Source organism: Passer domesticus, chromosome 5, assembly GCF_036417665.1.
Source record: "Passer domesticus isolate bPasDom1 chromosome 5, bPasDom1.hap1, whole genome shotgun sequence".
NCBI lineage: Eukaryota > Metazoa > Chordata > Aves > Passeriformes > Passeridae > Passer > Passer domesticus.
Window position 1 is genome coordinate 70,170,871 of NC_087478.1, and position 14,352 is coordinate 70,185,222.

General features: G+C 38.7%; 1 protein-coding gene and 1 long non-coding RNA gene across 3 annotated transcripts in view; one reads left to right on the plus strand and one right to left on the minus strand.

The window, feature by feature from the left end:
* Positions 1-14,352, minus strand: part of CHRM2 (cholinergic receptor muscarinic 2) — an 85,697-nt gene that overhangs the window by 13,241 nt on the left and 58,104 nt on the right. The gene's annotated exons all lie outside the window — the stretch shown is intronic.
* LOC135301386 (uncharacterized) lies at positions 11,573-13,874 on the plus strand. Its single transcript, XR_010363150.1, has 4 exons — positions 11,573-11,663; positions 11,777-12,024; positions 12,768-12,960; positions 13,650-13,874. It is a non-coding gene; the product is annotated as an uncharacterized LOC135301386 (long non-coding RNA).

Consider the following 14,352-nt stretch of genomic DNA (forward strand, 5'->3'; position numbering starts at 1 on the left):
GATCTCCATCTAGAGGCACAGATAAGGAGCTGCCACATAAAACAGTCATTTCCGCAGTAGAATGGTTTTAAAAATATTTTTAAAACATTTTAAACTCTCAGGAAGAGGAGAGCCACATTTTATTGCAATTTAAATTTTATTACAATTAATGAGCAGAGATATAATTTGATAAAAACCTGAAGCCATTACAGTTAAATATTCCTGGAGCAAGCAGTCTGGATGAAGAGTATATGACCTGGGATAAGCTCTATCAGTCAGTGCATGGTTCTAATAACACCGGATCACTGCATGGACCATTCACTTAAGGGCTGGACTTGGTGATCCTTGTGGGTCCTTCCAAACCAGAATATTCTGGGATCTAGTTAGACCGGGCAGCCAGTGCACAGAAACATGTACTAAGACCTGAATTTATTCACTGCAACCACCATTCGATTTGGGCATGACCCAGCTCCAAAAGTTGTTTCACAGAACACCATAAATGGGTTGGAAGAGTGGATGATGTCATCAAAAGGGAAAAACTGGGGGCTAGCTCATACCACACACATTTCATCAGTGCACCTATACAGATTTCTGCTGACAGAGGTTATAGGAAAGATAGAAAAGGGATATCAAAGTGACAGATTGCAGTAAGTGAATTATCCTTTCTGCCTTGTGCTGCACCACTGCTGCTGGAACTTGACTGAAGCTCCTCACACCCATCACCAAACAAGTTTTATCTGACTATAACTATCTTCTTCAAGCACTTCAGTTAAAATAGCAATGCTAAAACTCAGACTAATAGTATACCTATCTTCAGCCATGAGAAAGGTTGCATCAGCAGAAGAGTTATTTAAGTTTCTGTTCAGATTGAATTGAAGATCATTAGGTTCAAGGATACATCTTCTGAAGGAAAAGTGTGGTGAGAGTTAAGCAGTCCCTCTGCAGCCCAGCACAATTGGAGGCACAGTACTTCATTATCCTCAGATCACCTATCACACCTGTGCTGTTAAATACAAAAACCTTGTGAGAGCTCCTCAAAGTCCCTGACTGACAAGTGGTGAAGCTGGTGAAAGAGGAGAGGGATCAGAAGGCTGACTGAAACCAATTTAACATACAGGCAGACATAAAAAATCCCCCCCAAACCAAACCAACAACCAACCTCCTGCCCTAAAAAAAACCCCAAAAAACCAAAACAAACAAACAAACAAACAACACCAAAAAAAAAATGCACAAAAAAACCCCAAAACAAACAAAAAAACCCCCAACCTACAATAACCCAAACCTCAGTCTTTCTAGTCTTTCCTGGCTTAATTTTTTTTTTTTTTTTTTTTTTTTAATGAGCCTGTAGGAATATTGGTCATGAAAAAAACCCAGAGAACTGCAGTACAGTACAGGGAGGGTCTCTCAAAGAACCATGGATTAACCCCCTCAACCTCCCAGTGAGTCCAAAAAAGATTCTGTGATATTTCTGTGAGTATCTGCAAATCCCTCCAAGACATAAGAAGTCCTTTTGGGATCATGAATAAACCCATGGAGACTCTCATTCTGTTTATCAGACAGAGTTACAGCAGAGTTTCTGACAGGAATATTAACATATGAGAGCCCAAAGAGACTCTTCCTGAAGCTAAAGAAAATTTTTCCTTTTCCCTAAGTTGTAAATGGTGTAAGTACCTGGCTTTTGCATGGGATATTCTTATTCGCTCACAAAGATCTATCAGATAATCCTCAAATCTGCTTTGGAAAGTACCTTATTTTTTTACTCAGCAAATGCTTTTAATATTCTTTTAAACACCATCATGGTCAGTCTTATATGAAATTCTCAAGAGCTTGAAAATCTAATCTGTTCTTCTGTGTCCATAAATTCTGGGGATTTTTACACATCTTCCATCTTACTTTGCAGCTTACCTAAGATGTAAATTAGAAGCAGTGGAAAGAATGGTGACTCAGGTATACCAGGGAATGGCTCAAATTCTTTGCAAGGATTTAAGTATATATTGAAGAGAAGTTCAAATTTTTTTTCTCAGATGGCAGCTAATTTTTTTTTTTTATACCTATATTACTGTAGACTGAATTTGAAGCAGTGAAATACTGAAGGAACTTAATCAGGTCATTTCCTCACCACAAAGCAGTAATCTATATTTTCAAGCTCATTCTGCAGTCTGAGAAAAGTTTGTGAAAGATGGATAGAGAGGCAATGCCTAACAAAAATACTTATAAAAACTTTTAAAAATCTAAAACAAAGTGTTTGCTACAGCTATTTATAAATATGTTGATCACAACAATGGTTGTTTACTGTGGGTCTGCATGATCATCTCTCCTTTTGTGAACAGAGAACCTCAAAGAACACATAGTTCTTGCCAATAAAAGGAGAGATTTATTTAGTAGTTTTTAATAGCTACTGGATTAGGGTAGGTTCCCTAAGTCTCTGACTGCGCTGTGTTTCACTATATGACTGCTACCAACTTTAATTACATAGACTATAGCTACAGACTAATTGTCTTTTGACTCTATTACAAGTTTAATAAATCTGTGTCTAAATCTGGCTCTGATGCATGGGTCCAGATATTGGTCCTAACATGCTGCAGCTACTTTTAGCAAGGTAAAATACCTTAGCTTTGCATTAATTCACCATGCCTTTAAGAGAAGCCTCTGTTAAAAATAATGTAATGTTTAGCAAGCTTAACTTAGGAAACTGGGGGACTTGTCTCTGACCATGTACCTTCTGTAAAAATTATATTAATCATCACTGGGCCAGGTAGACTAAAATTCATAAGCAAATACTCTCAAGCTCTCTGCATGGTTTGGTTTTTAAACTGACGTTGTATAGTGTGTTTGCTTCAGATTTTGACCACACTTGAATATTGACCAATATAAAATAATGGGAACATTTGAAACATAGAGTTTAAGAAAGTATAAACTGGATTATTTGAAGCCAAAAAAAATTAAAAACCTGAGGGGCATTTACTAGCACAGGATGGAGAAGAGCAGGCCATTATTCTGTGCACAGATCTGCAAAGTTCACAAACTCACTTTGTTACTTTAGCAATGAAGTCTGTGTGATACAAAATTTGCACTGAGTGATGGTGATGAATGTATTTGATGTCCCTTGCACATTCCATTGTATTTCAAAGATGAGTTTTTAATTAAAAGAGAGAAAGAGGTGGATTTTGAAATTCAGAAACAGTGTCATCGTATTTTACCATGTGGGAAACTCATTTACATTGTGGCAGAACCACCGTGTCAGTTTCATCACAACTGTTGGTATAATGACTTGACTTGCTGATGAAGTCACCTCTCCCATTTGTGGTGTTGAGGATCTGTCTCTTTTTATTACAGTCCTGAAATCCCACAATTATGCTGTGCATTACTCTCTGCCCTTCTTTGGCAGACTTATCTGTTACTGTCTACAAGTTTCCTGTTTCTGCTTCTGCATCTCAGACCACCTTTCCACAGCACACATGTCTAAGGAAAAAAGACTACTGACTAAAATATTTCATTTTCTGAGGTCACACTTTACCGTATTCTTCTGCAGTGGGCCACTTCTCTGAACCTAAATCTATCTTTACATAACAACTCTTTAAATTGGGACTTCGTGGTAAAGCAAACCTACAGGAAGTAAAATTAAATCTAGATAGGAATAGTAGCTAGCAGCATACCTAGGGAACAATCTCCTCCATCAATCTGCTGTGTCCCTGAAGTGTCATGTTGGAGATTAAATCCCTCCCACTGTGCCATGCAAGAGCAGCAGAACCACCCAGCAGTGATTGCTGCATTGCAACGTGCCTCCACAGAGCACAAACCTACATGAAGAGCACAAGAACATACCTAGAGAAAGACATGCAAGGATGTGTGGGGCAAGAGAAAGTAATAAATGGGGTGAGTTTGAGAGACAAAAATAGGAACAAGACTGTGGCATGAATAATAAAGAAGCTGATTAGAAGAAGGCAAGAAAAAGAATTCTGCAAGAGCATTCACTTGGGCTATTCAAATTGTCACCTCTTAATGCCTGTTTTCAGTTGGAATTCCTCACTGACCCTAGTTTCAGTACCTGTCTGTGTTATCCTATGGCAGCCCACAGAGAGATGGGGTAACATTTCTTCAAGCCTTGGACTTTGAACAGTATTGTGGAAAAACTGAAGTGACTTGAAGTTCTGAAATCTCACCTCAATTGTCATTCAAATATTTAAGTTCTCAAATCCACTGCCATTTACTGAGACTTGGCTTACAAAACCTCTTCAAAAAATAGGATAGAAATTATTTTTTCAAAAAGTTATAGTCTTCTTTTACAATTAGAAATTCCAGTGTATTTAGCATGCCCAATTATTTTCCCATAAGTTGGTCACACAAACACAGTCACTGCCCAGAGTGGAAGTGAGATAACCCAGGGGGAAGGTGGGATGAAAATGGGAGGTGACTTTCCCCTATTGGAATTCGTGGCTCTGTGTAGCTCTCAGAGTCAGAGGCTGCAGAAAGCCTCAGTGAGCCCACACTGATTTGCAGATGTCATGTTCCCCACTCGTACATGCCTTGTGATACTCTTTGAGAGATCTCTGGCTCAAAGGCGCATTTCACAGCTCCTTGCTCTCAGTCACTCGTGCTATAAGCCTGTGACTTCAAAGGGACAGCTGAAAGGAAATGTTTGCAGGAAAAAAAGGGAAAAAGGAAAAAAAAAAGAAAAAGATTGTCTGCTTGTCCCTTTTTTTCTGTTCATGATATAACAGGCTTAAGATGTTTTGGTATAACTGCTTCTCAGTGGGTTATTTTTCCCTTCTTACTTTACAAAAACTACAAAAAACCCCCATCAGTGAGGAGGAAAACAGCTGTGTGATGCTTTCATGTTAGAGTGGGCTTGTCAAAGAGCAGGCAAATGACTTTCCGTTCTCTAAGCAGGCTCCTTGGGTCAAGCTGGGCTGATGTCCAAGACAGTGCCCCCAGTTTTTCATTTTAGACATTTCAGCAGTAGCCCATGCTAAAGCACTACTGCTCCCTGCTGCAGACCCAGTCACAGAGTAAACAGAAAAATCTCTGAGGGCTCGTGGTGCCCTTTCAGGCTGTAGGCAAATCACCATCATGACATTTTCTCGTTCCATAGTGTAAATGAGGTTCAGTTCTAAATTCAATACTTTTTAAAGCCTTAAACATGTTATCTACAACATCAGTGTCCTCCACATATATAAAGTCCTGAATGTCATTAATGAAATTTCTTAAGGTTTGGGGGTTTTTTTTGGGGTTTGGTTTTTGGTCTTTTTAGCATGTATAAAACTATATTAAACTATATTAATACTTATACTATATGTATTAACTATATAAAAATATATTTTAGTATGTATAAAACTATATTATACATACTATATTTTAGTATGTATAAAACTATATTTTTTAGAATGTATAAAACTATATTAGATATTTTTTACGTTTTTAATTAGTTTGGATCTGTTTGTTGCTCTGCTCTTTATCTGTTGTGATATGCAATGCAATCCCATTGAACGTTCGAGGCACTGAACAACACCAAATAATTAAAATGAAGACAGTCTTATTTGTAGAAAAACATAGTGGAGGGATTTACAGTCTGGTTAATGTTTAACCTCTTAAACTTTCTAATGTTAGTGTTGGAGAATGCCCTTTAAAATTAATTATCTGTTTCTGCACATTTACTACTTTGTAAATGAACATTTAAAAATGTAATTTTTCTATACATAGATCTTTCATAATTTTGTGTCCACTCATAATGATTCTGGTTCTCCTAAACAAATGCTATCCAACCCATCCTGCCACTGACATAGGCATTTATTCTCTTCCTAATTGTGTAAGGTTTGTAGATCTCAGACCTTGTAATTCAAGGGATAGTGTGCTTTCTCCTTAACCCCACAAAAAACATTCCAATGATAGCACATTTGCATTGCATCACCTTTGCAAAGAGGATCAAGCATACAAAAAATGACATCCACAAATAATTTAATTATATCTGGTAAGAAGAAAAATGGATCTTGTGATTTACTGAATTCATACCATATGTGTCTGCACAATCTGTTTGTAATTGAACATAAGAACATAATTCATAGCTAATTTCAAATACAGGTATGGCAGAGAGATTAAGAGAGCTGAACTCTTACACTTTCTCTGAAGAATCTCTTCTTGTTGCCTTGAAATCTTCACAGGTGAAGGGAGTTTGTTTCTCTGCATCAGGTAGTGAGAATCTGACGCAATTTGTCTTGTGAAAACCAGAGTCAATATGACTTCAACTCCCATGTAAATACACATGGACTTCAAACACAAACAGAAATTTGTGTTTCAGGCATTCTAACAAATTTGTCATGACTCTGCAGCACATGACTTGTGATACTTCCTGTCTTTTTAATACTGGGAAACAGGGTAGTGTTTGAGAGCAAGTAAATGGTGATGCAGCTTGTTCTGGTATCTGGTTGAGAATAAAGATAATGTAGTAAAAAGAGGGAAAAAATCACATATTTCCTAGCTTGTCTTTCTAAGTCTTGTGATGCACATTGTGCTTCTGTGGTCAGGAAGTGGTTCATTCTACCTGTCTTTGTTAGGGTCAGGATAACAATAAATCTTATACAGTGAAATTGGATAAGCAAGCCAGAAGTTTTGCTTTTGCAAGGCTCTATGCAGGAAGTGACAAGAGACATTTGAGATTTTTCTCTGTCTGAAAAGAAAGTTCATGAAGCTGTTTTGAGACATAAGCAAACTGACAAAGGCAGTACTATTAATGATGGGGAATGTCAAGTAGTTTAGTACTTAACCTTAGATTTTTTTTTTCCTTTTGTCCTCCTTTTTTTGTTTGAGGAGGTGTTATATCACTAAAAGTGACTGAAACTACTCCAGCAAACACAGAAGTTTGTTAGAGGTAATCACAATTCAAGTAATCATTTTTCTTGCTTCCTTAAAATGTGTCTGTTCTCCAACAGATAGAAAATCAAAAGTTCATAATGCCTTCAAAGCATAATCTCTCTTTCTCCATATGTGTATGTATAGAATACATAGTTATGCTCTGTTGTAGTTTTATTATTTCCTATCTTTTTAATTATTTACTAATCTATTTCTCAATATGCTTAATCTGCATTGCATTTTTTCCTCTTTATCTGGTTTTCTTGTCATTGTGTGCACAAGGGGTTTGGGCAGAACTGTGAATATTAGACAAAGAAAAATAAATCCAGTATTATCAAAATCATATGTGCTAAGCAACAATAAGCAGTGTTTCTGTCAGAAAGTGTACACCCATTGAATGTACAGTGTGTTTATGTCTCTCCTCTATATTGTTTGGGTTTGAGATTCACAGAATTAATCTGAGCTCCCTCTGTAGCTAACAGAGCTCTCTACTCATGACAAAAATATACAGATAATATTTGCTTGTGCTAGATTCACTTCATCTGCTTTGCAAACACGCTACTTTTGTGAAGGTTTAGAATTAATTAAATATCAGGCTGCTCGTGAAAACAGCAATCACTGGGAGGATATTAGAGAGTGTTTCTGGATTGAGTTGTGAAATTCCACACATCAGCATTGGCCCTGGAAGCCTGACTTCAGAGACTGCTGAGAGCAGGGCTCCACTGTACAAGCTACATTACTCATCCACACTCCAATTTCAGAGCCTGAAATCTCATGGTAAATTGCTCTGAAAAAAAGTCAATAGGTCAAAAGCCCTGTGTTTGCCAATGGCAAAATTTCTGTTGCTTTTGGTAAGCTCATGACTTTTCTATGAAATAGGCAAGAAACAGGATTGGTGTCTGGGGACTAGTCCTAGTTCATTGTTTTATTCAATCCAGAATCATATTCTGCTCTTCTCTGCTGTAAACTGTCCTGGGATCACCCTTGCTATTCATCACTTAGGAGGGAACTCTGTCTTCAGTACCCATTTGTAACATTAAGAGTGCCCAACCAAGCATTTCCTTTTTCTGAAGCACAATATTTCTCTTTTCTCTCCTTAGCACATGGTCATGCAAAACTATCTGGGGCTTGTGACTGTTGCCAGGTTATTGGCATGTATATCTTGAAAATAAAATCTGCAAAATATAACATTGGGTTAAGGTTTGGAACCTAATGATCTTCTCATGTTCTGCAGATACCCAGTTCTGCTTTGGAGACTGCTTTTCCAGGTGTATTTTCTACTTTTAAGCACATGAGCAGCTCACCCATCCTGTTTATGCCCAAATGGATCTCCATGGATATGACTATTGTAAGTTCATAAAGTAACATGGAACCTTACCTGATAAAACAACTTTTTATATGGCAGAGACTAGTAGAATCATCATAAAAAAAGAGACTAATAACTGTCCTATAATGATTGTGATTATCAACAGAACAACTGAGGAATAAAATACCTTCTTTTTCATTCACCTATTCTATGGAGGAGATGTGGCCAACAGGTTTCCTTTATAAATTGGAAATTCAAACTCTGGGAAAAGCTGTGGGGAGAAGAGATACTGGGATGTCATGGGATAGGATGAGTTGGAGGAAGCCCTGACAAAGACAGAGTCATCATAGTAAAAACAGGAGGAGAGGAAAACTATATGACTGCCATGGGCAAGTGTTCAAACTTTTTGTTCAAGTGAACAAAATAAAATCGACATAACTCATCAACATTTTTACTCATGTCTTGTCCCTTAAGTGAATAAGACAAAGGAACAAATAAATAACAGCAAAACAAGTTGAACTCCCCCACGTTTGTCCTCCCACCTCCTAAAAAATAACGTTTCCTGTAGTAGAAACATTAGTACAAGACTTTTAGTACAAATACTGCTCTTCAGTAGCACCTGTATGCCACTCCTGTGGTTTGAGGTAATGGAAAAGCTTCCAGACAACTGAATATTTCCCCCTGCTGTAAAATCTCTGGGTGGCTTAGACCCAACATTTAAAAACACTTACAAATGTGAATAACCTCAAGATGCCACAGGTGGCCACATCTAACAGTTTAACATAAAGGCCACTAATTAAAGCTCTCTCTGTGTAAAAGGAAAGCAAAAAGCAAAGCTCTATATATGTCTCCCTCTCAAAAGAAAATCAATGGAGACTACAGGAAATTTCTTAGAGAAGATTGGTTCTTTCAGCTCAGTCACTGAACCCACACAGAGTCGCTGAAGTGGTGAAGTATTCCCTAGGGCACCTGGGCTCTGCCTGCAAGGCTGGGGATAAGAATCAAAACTGGGATAAACAGGGTGTTTCCTCCTTCTACTCACATTGCTTTCTGCCCTGATTCTCCTATGGTTTACCACTTCAGGGGCAGTGACTCTCAACAATTGCTTTGGATATCTCCTTATTTCCCATCAGCCATGAAACAGAGGGTATGTCCAGGGATGACTGTGTCCAGCAGATCAGAAGTATCTCTAATATAGAGACTTTTAATTTTTTAAAAAAATTCTTTTGTTCAGTAACTGATGCATCTTGGAAAGTAGTTTGAGAGCAGACCACATGTCCAAGATCAATGACAAAGGATATACTGTCAGATAGAGTGAAGCACGGGACCTGTGAGGGAAGGGCTGAGGACAGTGAGATGTTTAGCCTGAAGAAGAAATGGCTGTGGTAGCAACCTGTCAACACCTACAGGGAATCTAGTTTTTACAGTGGTGTGCCTAGTGTCTTCTTTTATAGAGGATCAAAGAAAGAAGACAAAAGGTTTTGATGACATTGAAAGAAAAAGAATTCCACTGTGACGCCAGCAAAGCAGTGGACACAGATTTGTGTACAGGCTCTATCCTTGGAAGTTTTTCAAGACACAACAGATAAAACCCAGAGCAACCTTGCCTGAGCTCAACACCGACCCTACTTTGAGTATGAAATTGGAGTGGAATCTTCCTGAGGCTGTATTTGCATGAATATATCTGTGTTTCTGTGATTCTAGTATATGCCATGAAGTCCACAGGTATTCTGGATCAGGAAAGCAGGAACAAAAATACCTTTGTTTAATATGGAATCAGACATGATGAAAACAACCCATGTGATTGTGACGAAAACAGTCTGTGAGAAAAGCACGATGGAGACAAAAAGGAACCAGCATCATGCAGGTGCTTGGCTTCTCACTCAGAGTAAGTCAGCATCTGATCTGCACTAGAATTAACTGCCATAAAGGTTGTCCAAGAGGAATCACCTTCCTGCAGTTTGCAATCTACTCCTAGGAGCTGAAGCTGAGATGACCCAGGGAATCTGAAAGAGAGCCCCCTTGCCCCAGTTTCTACAGCTCTGACCTGTTGTTGACCACTAGGTAGCTTTTGCAGCCAGTATGAGAGAGACCCCGAGGATGGACGCAAGGGCCCCCAGAGAACAGCTTAAGGAATAAAGATCATATCTTACCTGATTACACCATTTTTCCTGAAGAAAGGTTTAATGTAAGCAAAGCTGGCAAAATTTCACCACAAGACCAACTCCTAAGGTGCATACCTCAGCTCATTCCAAAGCAAAATGGAATCAGTGGAATCATTCACTTGTGCTTTGCAGTGAAGCACAAGTGAATCAGGCTCCATGTTTGCCCCTACCCCTTATTTCCATTCTTGCCCCACCACAAGTTCACATAGCTGCTGTAATGAATCACATGAGGAGATCCCAAGCCCTGCAGTCTGCCAAACAAGTGCTACTTTGTTCATAAGCAAGAGAAATGCCTGTTTTAGCAGCCCCTGGCAGAACTGTGAAATAGCAGTGAACAGGATCACACATCAGTAAGCCTTTCCATCTCCATTACGTGATACATATCTTTTGCCTCCCCTCCAAACTGTTTTTACTGCTGATGGTGACAACTGTCCATCTCTGATCCCAAGCATGCAGGTGTGGAAGGAGCAGCTACTTCCTCTCTGAGCATAATAACCCTGACATGAATGGAGTCTGCAATGATGATGCAGCTGAGATTCATTTTCCAGTGTAAAGGCTCAGCACAGAAGCATCAAGTGTGCCAACCACATACAGTTCAAACAAAAAGGCTTGTAGGAAGGTAGCCAGACTCTCTGGGTTATCATTTCTGCTGTTAACTTGGAGGTTCTGTTGTTCATCCGTTGTTGAAGAGGATGAGGGTGTAGAGATCCAGTCCATTTAAAGAATAGTCAGTCCACTGATGCTCTGTGAAGTTACCTCTACAATTAGTGCAGCTCTAGTTACAACCCATTCAGACCAGCATTCTCAGTTTTTTGACTGCCATTACAGTATCAGAAATATATTTTGCAAAATACTTGAGTATGAAAAATAAAAGTAGAAGGATGTGTTGTAGCAGAAACGTTATATTAGAAGTGATGATGATATTGCATATGATAACACAGAGCTTTTGAAGGAACAGGGCTTTGGCATAAAAACAACGACTTCAATTGAACTTTTCTGCATTCAGTGTCCATCCCTGAAATATGTGGGCACAGCACATCATCCCTGACCTCAAAGGCATGTGTGGCACCCAGAAGTGCTAATGCTTATGGCAGTCTATTTATCCATTCCAGTCTCCTGTCTGTCCATCTTTTTTTCCCCCACTTTCCTGCTCCAAGTTTATCTTGCAGCTCAAATCTCAAAGATTTACAGGTGATGTCTCACTCACCTCAGAGCAATTCTGGGCAGAATAGGCAGGCCAAGACAACAGAGCTGGTCTATGACTTCATGCCTTTCCACAGTTCAAGGAGGACACCTGGAGGCTTGGAGGACACCTGGAGGCTTGTTCACCTTTTCATTTTCTTGACTGTTTACAGGCAATGAAACAGGCAAGCACTGGGAGTTTTTTTAGTACATTTTTACACAGAGCCTGTTCCTGCTGGGAAGTGGTGGGATTTTGGGGCACATCACTGATGGCAGGCATTTCCACATAAACACACAGAGCTTTTGCTAAGGGAAAGCTACAACAATGCTCAAAGAGAAAGGAGACAGCAGTGTCTAAGAAAGGAAAAAGGGAAGATAAGAGGATTCATTTAAATGCAGCGAAGCTGAGCTAAAACCTGGATCAAAGCCTTGAAATGATACCATGAAGTTGGTGGAAGCCTGGTAGAACTGGCCCAAATGAGACTGCTGAATAATAAGTGACTCATTCTTATAATTCTCCCTCTCTTTCATCTTTGTGTGCTGAAGGTAAGTGAATCCTTATTCCATTCCTACATTCAGTGAAACCATAAATAAGCAAGTTATTAGTATTATTACAGCCCCAACTGTAATGCCAAAATCTGGCAAGGGCCTCAAAGGTTTTCAGTAGTTTCACCAAAAATAACAAGAACAAAAAAAGAAGCCCACCACCTCCAACTGTCATCAAGCTCTTTATATATTAAACTACTCCAGAAAGACATAATATATAATAATAATAACAACAATATATATAATACATCACATATAATATTATAGTATATAATAATACATAACAATAATAATTGTTATATATAATTGCCTCATGGATACCAGATAGATTGTGTCATCATAACTACCTCTCTTTTGCTTTAAAAGTTCACTTTAAAAGTTCACTTTTCCTGTCACTGGATTCACTGTCACAGTGAATCCAGTGACAGGAAAACTCCCTGGAATAGCTACACATTCTGACTCATTAATTCATCCTTTTCCCTAACTGGTTCTCCGATGCCATTTGAAATTAAAGTGCTGAAAATATTCCAAACACATTTTCTTCTCTAAAGATTTCTTGATGCATACCACAGTGTTTTCCATCACTTGTATCCACTAAGCTGTGCTCTGTCTCTCTCTCTCTGTTCTGTTGTTTGCTGTGCTCCCAGGAGATTAACAAAGATAAGTTATTTAAGTTTTGACGACTCTGCAGGGCTGCTTTCAAAGTGGCATTTTTTTAATGTTTTTTTTTTTTTTTCTACTAGGAGAAAGTGCCTTTCCTTCTGGAACAAACTTCTGAAAAACATTCTGGCGGGTATTTTCTTTTCCTGCTAATCTTTACCTTCAGTGTTGTAGACATTCAGGAAATAAAAGTTCCAGTTCTGAGACCAGAAGGGCTATGGTGCTTAGAAGGTGTTGAAGAAAGGTCTTGTCAGAGGGTTACCCTTTGGCTACAGAGTAAGTCTCCCTATGTTTGACTGTTCCTTCTGAAAACACTCATGCAAACTTCCTAAAAGCTGTCTTGAATCCAGAAAAAAATCTTCTTTATGGCACTTAGATTATTTCATTCTTTCATGGCATCATAGATAATTTAAATACCCCTTTAAAGTATACTTTAAATGGAGAAGCTCACAGCTAAAGAAAATCACAGTGATCACATGCCTCACAAGTAATTGTACATTATGATAACTATTTTGAATCTTGTGAAAGAATTCAAAGTACGGGTGCTCAGAGTGGTATAATTTTTAAACTATTATTTTTTAATTCCCTGGCATATCTTATAATATTCAACAAAAAAATTATTAGATTTCTACTAAGAATATTGGATAGGAATAAAAGAATATCCAGAATATAGTGGATAAGAAGTAAAGCCATGCGGGTATCAAGAGCCTTGTCATGTGTCAGTGTGCAGTTCAATACCTGGCTTCTAGTGGTGGTTACAGATTTACTGATTAATTACTACAGAACAGTGAAGGAGAGAGGTTTCATACCTATAGCAGCTGATGTTTATTTAACAAGGGTACCTAAGTTAGTAGACTCACCTTCAGCTCTTCAGTGAATGAGGATGGGGAGGTTCTTTCACAGTCATTTGGCTTTTCAGATCTCTGAATCAGGCACCTGAAATCTCTCTCTCTGCTCTCTCTTAGGCCCCAACCCAATATCTCAACTGCAGCTGAGTGGAGCATGAACCTCCATCCTGCCAAAGAATTGTGCCATTTATTCTTTGTTATCCAGTTAATTCTTAGGGAGTCTCATTTTGTCTCATCTCTTCTCCACAAATTATTGTGCAACTTAATGTGGAGAAAACAGTCAAACAAGCATGTTATAACTGCAATGAGTGGAGCAAACAGCATGGCAATAAAGTTGACCGAACAGCCTCCCTCATGAGTTGCTTTTTATTGTGTTCTGCTGTACTGTCATTCCCCTAATGCTGCCCACTCATCTTGTGCTGGGTTACAAGTCAAACCTGCCTACACCCATGTTCTCTTGGGGCTGGAGAGGTCCAGCTGTGGCCCATTCATGGCAAATAAACTGTCTCATAAAAATACAAGGGTTCCCCCATAATTTTTTTGCCTGACTTTCTGTATCGTTGCTATGGAATAGATGATTGCAACTGGACAATCCACAAATGCCTTCCTTGGCATATGTCAGAGAGCTAGGCATCATTTATCTGAGATGCCAGGGCAATATCAGAGGGATTCAGGGTTGAGAATAAGAGATATGGTACAATCTATAGCAGTGTGTAGTGGCACTATAATTGAGGGAAGATACAGGGAAATGGAGTTTACCTACAAGTAAACCAAGCAGTATAAATTGTTTTGTACTCCTCTAGTGTAGTAACACTCACTG